Below are 8,339 nucleotides of genomic sequence, written 5' to 3'. Positions count from 1 at the left end.
ATGATGATGAGCAGAAGAAGAATGATCAAAATCCTTCTGGCTCAAATCCTAGTCAGTCCAGTAAACCATCTGGGAGCAATGGTGGAGAGAAGAAGAAGGAGGATGACAAGAAAGATGAAGAAAAGAAGAGAAGAGGTGAGAGGAAGAGTAGAAAGCCTCATGATGAATCAGAAATTCAAACAACCCTAAAAATCCAAACACAGCTAACTCAAACCTCAGCTCAACCTACAACATCAACTATCTCAAACATTAAACCTTCCCAACCATCTAAGCCAAAATTTCTGTATAAACAAAAAGCAAATTCTTTCCTAAAAATTCCAATCACCTCAAGCCAAACTAATCTCAAGAAAATGACAACCCTACCTTTATCCAAACCTTCACTAAAATTCAAGCACAAATATGTTGGGAGAAAACCTAAGAAAGTCAAGCCTGCAAAGAAAGTGAAATTCACTGAAAGGTCCATCTGGAAGTGCTTTAAAGAATCTGACTTTCTACCTCTAAATTGGTACATCTCAGATGAAGACCATTTCCAACATCTAGTTGAGGAAATTGTTAGAGTCTGGATTGTATCCCTGAGAGAAGTTAGAATTTATTTTAAGGATGGTACATTCACTCTTCTAGACAAAAAGTTAATGGATTCTTTGGTTCCCACAAAAATTAAGAGAGTGATAAGTTTGTTAAAGGACAAGGATACTGCTACAAGGGTATGGAGATCATCTCTAGCTAAATGGTTGATTGAAAGGGAGGATACAAAGAAAAGAGATGAGGCTGAAGTTGAAGAAAGAAGAAGGATGCATGATGAAGAAATAGACATGTTCATAAAAAGATCAGAAGAGTTGAAAGCAAAAGAAATGAGCAGAATTTCTAAAGATGGGAGATTTCTAAACATCAGAGCTGGTGGATTCTCAAGATTCTGCCTAGAGGTTTTGGACCAAGGTTATCCTAAGGCAGCAAGACAAAAACTTGTAGAAGCTCTAATGGAACACTTATCATAGAAGAACTTGAAATTCTTGACCATTTGAAGGATAAACTTAGAGAAGAAGCAGATGTAAAAAATGTATTTACTTGAGTCTTGTAATCATTGAACCTTGTGAATCTTATATTGGTCAAGTTGTAATTCTATCAAGCTCTATGTATTAATTTTATTCTCCATCATTTCAAACTTGGGGTTAGTCTTATTAACAGGCATGAATTTGTGTTAAGCAATCTTCTCACAAATTAGGGGAGATTGTTGTAAAAGACATGCCTGCGCTTTAACAAGACTAAGACATTTTGTCAACACTAAGTAAGTTGTATTGCTATCTTAATCTGTAATTTGTACTTATAATATTTAAAGTCTGTAAAAATGTCAAAGGAGCAGAATGGAGCCTTTTTCTATAAACAGTGTCAAGCCTAAGAATTCTATCTAGAGGAAGATCAAGAAGATCATGCCTCAGAAGAATTATGAAGAAGCTTGGAGTTGAATAAATCTGTTTTAGGAAAAATACTCTAAGTCAAGATCTCTACAAGTCACATATTTAATGTTATGGAGAAGTCATTCGAGAACTCCAGAATGGCTTATCGAGAAGTCTGGAAAGCTACTAGAGAACTCAGAGATATCGACAAGCCAAATTGAAGACATGAAGATTGGAGATATCGACAAGTTATTTCTTCACTAGAGAACTCAGAGTTATCGACAAATCTACATTCATTAGAGAACTCAGAGATATCAATAAGTCAAAATTCACTAGAGAACTCAGAGACATCGACAAGTTAAATTTTGACTAGAGAACTCTGAAATATCGACAAGTTAAATTTGATTAGAGAACTCTGAGAGATCGACAAGTCAAGAAGCTACTAGAGAACTAAGAGTTATCGATAAGTCAAAGTGAAAATATGATGACTGGAGATCTCGACAAGCCAAAATTCTCTTATAGAGAACTGAAGACCTCTACAAGCCAAACTAAATATAAAGTACTAGAGATCTCGATAAGCCAATATACTTATCGAGATGTCAAGTGTTCTATAGACCTAAACTATAGATCTCGAGGTACAATCTCAAAGTACAAAATTGTAGATCAGTTCAATATCCAAGATAAACAATCCAATAGCTCGATTGACAAGTCTATAAAAAGCAGCTTGAAGAATGTGCAAGATCAGTGGTAAAGATTAACTGACAAAGGAAGATCAAAGTGAACACGGGATGCTAAAGATATGCTAAGCTAGAAATGGAAGATCTACTTTTCTATAAATAGAAATGACAAGTGACAGTTTAGAAAAAGCTAATAGCATGTGTTAGTTAGTTGTAACAATTTAGATCAAATCTCTTGTAACACTCTCAAGAATAAGCTAAGCTCTTTATCAACAAAGAGCCTAGAAATTTTGTAGCAAAACAGTCTTAATTTTAATATAAAATTAAGTGAGTTTTGAAGATCTGTGTTCTTTATTTTTCTGCAAATTAAATTATGCATGAACACATTTCACTACAAGAATTAATTTACTTTGTTCAACCATAAACCTTCAAGAAAAGTTCAAAAATAGTAAAACACATTCACCCCCTCTGTGTGTTATTCATTTCCTAACATAAAACCTTTATACTAATTTTTTATTTAAATAACATAAAAATAACTATAAATTTAAAATAAATAGTAGACATATTTTTAAAAAACTAAATAGATTATCTAAATACGAGAATTCATAACTTTTCATTTGATTGCAGCAGCATTCAAGAAAAATGTATGGAACTCTATAAAAATAAGTTTTAATTTTTCGAGTACATATTTAAAAATATTTGTTTGATATTTATTATAAATTTAATAATTCAAATGATACCATGTTGAGATTGATGACAAAATGGTACTATATTTGATTTACATAAGAGACCCCTTTGATATTTAAGTCAATTAATATATGTTATTATCGACTAGTCTTATACTCTTCACCTGCTCTCATGTTTTTAAATCTTACCGTCCAGCCTATATTTTCCTTTCTTTTTAACATCAATACATTCATATTCTGGACTCGCGAAATTGCTTCGTGTTTCCGCTAAGACCTTGCGTGTATAATTCCTTTTTAATTAATCTGGCAAATTGAATAATCGGGTCAGTTTCGGATCGGTTCCATTTTTGGATTATGATATAACTGGAAGTCATTCGGATCAGATCGGATGTGATTCGGTTTGGGTCTAATTCGGATTAAAAGCTGATGAAATTTGGATAAAAATCAGACAAAATTCGGTTCTGATTAAATTCGGTTCGAATATTTCGGATCATAACTTATTTATTTTTTCATGTTGTGATACTTAAAAAAAATATTTTTTATTAAATGTAGTACTTTTAATAAAATATAATATACTTTTACACTAATTTATGATTAAATAATTAAATTATCACGAATATAAGATATTTGGTTCAGATATTATATTAATCGGTTTTGTTCGGTTCTAGTTTATAATCGGATCATTTTCGGTTAAATTTTCGGTTCGGGTAATTTTCGGATCGGTTTAATTTGGTTTTCAGATAATTATCATTTTATGTAATTCGAATTTCGAATCAGATCCCGGATCCATAGATTTCGGTTCGATTTTTCGTATTCAGGTCAATTTTGCCTTGTGTACTTAAGAGTCAATGTCTACACTTGATTGTGATCAATTAACGATAATCACACGTTTAATACACCTGTGAGAGTATTTCAATTAGCGTTGTTAATTTTAATGGGACCTGACATTTCAATCAAGTTGCTTTTGAGAGTAAACAGTAAACACTTATCCGTGGAAATTTAATGTTGGAAATGGGGGAGATATCCATTGGCTAGGGTGGGATAGAACGAGTAAATCGAAAAAGAGTACATGTATGTATTGGTGTTAAAAAATTATCGCACGTCTTGGTGGCCAGACATTTCAGATCAAAGTATTTCTCTAAATATATTTCCTCAAAGCTGATTTTAGTAGTGGTGGGAGCTTTATTTGATCAGGTTTACAGAAAACGAAGGTATATATTTGAAAAGATCTTCATTGGGCTGTGTCGTGTGTAATAGGCAAGGAAATTACAGAATTTCTTTCTAAGTGTTATAAAAATCGCTGATTTTGACGATTAATCGATCGATTAATCGGCAATTGGCAGGCCAGCGATTTTTTTCTGTAGAATCGGCCGGAAAAACGTTTTTGAAAAAATCCGGTCAAAATCCGATTAAAATCGGGTAAAAATTGAAAAATCTTATCGCATCTGGTCAAACCTTCGAAGCTTAATAATCAAACAACACAAATTAAACGATAATTATGTGTATCTGATATATACATACATATATATATATATATATGTGTGTCTTTGAGTTTAATAATACGAGTATGATATGGGGTATGATATGGAGTAGTGAGATTATATTAAAAATGAATCTAAGCTGTGGTTTTGAGAGATAATAATAGATATTTTTGTTACACGAGACTCAGAGAGGAGTATAACTGATGATGATAGAAGGCTATGAAAGAAGAAGATGAATAGAATATGAGATGGTTAGCGGCGCCTGTGAAAGTTATACCAAAACCTAATATTTCTCTCAACCTGGATAAAGTATTTGTTTTAGTGACATGGGTCTAGCAAGCCTATGGGCCATATTCTGGTCAGCCCAAATTCTATGCAAGATAACAATCTTAGTATATTTATATATAACATATAAATAATATTTAAATAATATTAAAAATGTCTCCGATTTATGCTCCGATTAATCGGTCACATTAATCCCCGATTTACCGATTAATCGCTAATCGGTGCCTAAACCGATTAGATCCGATTACCGATTTTTACAACACTGGTGATAGGAAATAATAGTATTAGATTTTATAAAGATCCTGGATTATAAACAACGTTGGGTTTAGACTAAGTGTTGAAATTTTAAAATAGATAATTTATAACTTAAAAAAATAAGTAATTTAAAATTGATGAGTGAATAAATACTGATAAAGTATATAAGTGTTAAAATAATTTTACTTTAAATTTATTTTTTCACTTAGATGAATTATAATAAATAATTTTTGAATATAGTTATCTTAATTTGTGAATGCATAATTAAAAAAATATTTTAAAACATATATTTTAATAATAAAGTTAATAAAAAATTTAAAAAAAATAAAACAAAATATTTTGTTACTAATATTTTACTTATCAATTTATAAATTATAAATTGACTTAAAGAACATTTAACAAAAAATATTACAGACTTATAATTAAATAAACTCCTTTTTCAAGAGCAACCAGACAGGCCATAAGTTAGGACTATGCACCTGGTATTCCGGTGATTTAAATCCAAATGTATGATCTCTATTGATCTAAGATAGTCCAACAACCTTTTAACTCGTTTTTTGTATATATAGTGGCGTTTGAAAAATCTTAAAATAAGTAAAATAAATAAATTATAAAGATAATTAGAAAAATACTTATAAATTAAATAAGTGTTTGGATAATTATAAGTTAAATTTTTTTTTCTTAAATGAACTAAATTAAATAATTATTAAATATAATTATCTTAATTCTTGAATTTAAAGTTAGATTAATATTTAAAAATATATATTTTAAAACTGAGATTAATAAATTAATGAAAAATCAAAATAAGTTGAGGAAAAATACATCGTTACTAACATTAACTTATCAGCTTATAAGTTATAAATTAAACTTATAAATTGAGTTGACAAACACTCGTAAATAAGTTGTTACCGACTTATAAGCCTTAAGTGGCTTATAAGCTTGACGCTAAACAGGCCCAAAATAAAATATTAGTTTTTAGTAATTTAAGATATCTAGATGAATTTATTTCTCCAACAATCTTCCTTATATGCATTACTTATCTAATAATTTAATAGTAAAAATTCATTCTTTTCATTAAAGTAATAACTAATAGGGAGAAAAATGACGTGACTCATGTTTTATTAAAAATAATGTTTAAGGGAGACTTAAAAAGAAAAGAACTTTGAACAATTACAACAGTATATTAACTTAATCCTTAAATATAATAAAAAAAATTAGCTCTTAGTAAGTTAAAACATTTAAAAGTATATTTGTCCCCAATAATATATTTTAAATTTGCTGCTTATAAAATATTTTACTATTAAAAGTATATTAAATCAATTAAAATATAATGTAAAAAAGAGAAAAATAGATAATAATTCACATAATATATTATAAAATAATAGTTAAATGATCTTTAAAAAGATGGTGCTAGTTGTTAAAAATAAATAATGAATGAATGATTTTAATAATTTAAGAAATCACTAGGAGACTGTTGGAGTATAATTTTGATGTTCACTTATTAACAATTTGGATAAGTAGTATATTGAAATTGCTCATGAAATGTCGATATTAATGATATAAGAAGTGACCAGAAAATTGTTGGAATGTCAATTTTGATCTCTTTCCTTATAACTCATTTTAAGAGTTTGAAGGGCTATTTGTTGACTTGCTCTGATACAGATCCCAGAGAAAGGCTTACTTATCTCAGAATTTAGCATTTTTTAACTCATTTATACGAATCTAATTTTTTTGGCTCGGCATCGGCCAGGTGGTACAAGATTGTCACACAAATGTTAAAGTTACGTAGCAAAAACATGAAAAGGGAAGTTTGTAAATCATTGTTATTACGTCGATTATTCATTCAGTTTTTGTGTATCATGTCATTGAAATGTTTATTTAACATAAATTATGTGAATGGCGAGGTTCGTTAAGAAATCATTTTATGATACAAATAACAGCAATATTTGATGATATAACACTAATTGCAAATGAAAGTAGTTTTTGATAATATATTTGAGGAAACTAATTATATAAATAAAATTTATGTTCTCATATATATTGCCAACCTCCTTATACAATTCACGAGTTTTTATCGGAATTAACAGCATCTAATTAGCAATCAATCATATTCTGTTATCAACAAGTTTTTATAGGAATTAATCTCATCTAATTAGCTATCAATCATTTTCTCTTATAATTCGTAGTAGTCAAAACTTTAGTGTAATTTTTAAGAATTAGCTTTTTCAACTTTAACTTTTAAAGAGTAGCATGTTAAAATTTAAGCTTGAATTATGTTAAAAGATAGCACTACTCCTGATTCAATATCTCAATAGCAACAACTGCAATTATACTAATTTTATTCGAGATGTTTTCAATTTGTATTTAGTCAATTTTATTCCATTAATGCAAAAAAATAATCAGAAACAAAATTATTTTTACAAATATCAAAATATTTGAAGTGCATTTTGTTTTATGTTGCCTTCTAAAGACTAAAACTGCAATTCAAAGCAGGATTGAGAGAGAGAATTCAATCCAAACTCAAACTATAAAATTGGGCATCTTCTGTTAAACTTTTTCAAAAACAAGTTTGGTTAGAATCAAACACCCTCAACACATTAATTTTACAAATATTTAAAAAATTAAAGAAAATGTGAGATGTAAATTAGTAGACAAACAGAAAAGAAAAGCTGTTCATCTGTGGATATCCATCTCTACGGTTGTCTGGCCGCTGCCTTTCATTCCTTAACATCGACATTCTTCAAATAAACTATACATACATAAATGCATATATATCTTTAAATCAAGAAATAAAACGCAAAGAACAAAAGGCTTTTTATGTGTGCATCGATGCTTATAGATATAGATCTAATTAATCTATAACCATAATTAAAAATCAATGCAATTCAATATACAACAAAATATTAATAACAAATAAATTAAAATTACAAAATAACAAGGGAGGGGCTCATATCAAGTGTAACTTATAAAATGAATCTGTCATAGCGGGGGGATGCCAATTAAGCCAGCCGAGATGGGGCGGCATCGGATTCGGATCTTAAGATCCGACCCACTCGAGCCCTCTCTCTTTTTAATCACTGCCCCCGCTTGAAATTTTATAAAAAGAAGTGATAAACAAAATTGATGAGGGGCGTCGAAGAGTGTGAAATAAGTGGGTTGTGAATTGTGATGTGCCGATGGAGGTAGCAGTGTATGTATGGTGTTTATATATAGAGGCTAGGACGAGTGGTTTATTCTAGGGTTTTATCTTTGTATTCAAGTTTTGAGGGTGTTATAGTAAATTTAACTGTGTTAGGAGTAATATTTAAAGAAATTATTCGATGTTTTTTTTCCAAAAATAAGTATAAATTTCTTTTATTAAATATTTTTTTTAAATAAGATATCTTTTTAATTTTTTTAACATAAAACAACTTTTAAAAAAGTGCTTAAAAATATATTTTATAATCATAATTACATATGTTTCTTAACAAGTTGAACTAATTAAATCGAATCCAACTACAAACAACTACTACAACTTATTTATTTTTTATTTTGATTTGATAACCAAATATCTCAACTAGT

At 29.1% G+C, this 8,339-nt stretch overlaps 1 non-coding gene across 1 annotated transcript; it reads right to left on the bottom strand.

The window, feature by feature from the left end:
• Positions 1 to 7,406: 7,406 nt before the first annotated feature.
• On the bottom strand, positions 7,407 to 7,561 carry LOC141694487 (small nucleolar RNA snoR143). Its single transcript, XR_012563790.1, has one exon. It is a non-coding gene; the product is annotated as a small nucleolar RNA snoR143 (small nucleolar RNA).
• Between the last annotated feature and the right edge of the window lie 778 nt (positions 7,562 to 8,339).

Source organism: Apium graveolens, chromosome 10, assembly GCF_009905375.1.
Source record: "Apium graveolens cultivar Ventura chromosome 10, ASM990537v1, whole genome shotgun sequence".
NCBI classification, from domain to species: domain Eukaryota; kingdom Viridiplantae; phylum Streptophyta; class Magnoliopsida; order Apiales; family Apiaceae; genus Apium; species Apium graveolens.
The sequence above is the reverse complement of the archived record's forward strand: the minus strand, read 5'-3'. Positions and strand labels throughout refer to the sequence as shown.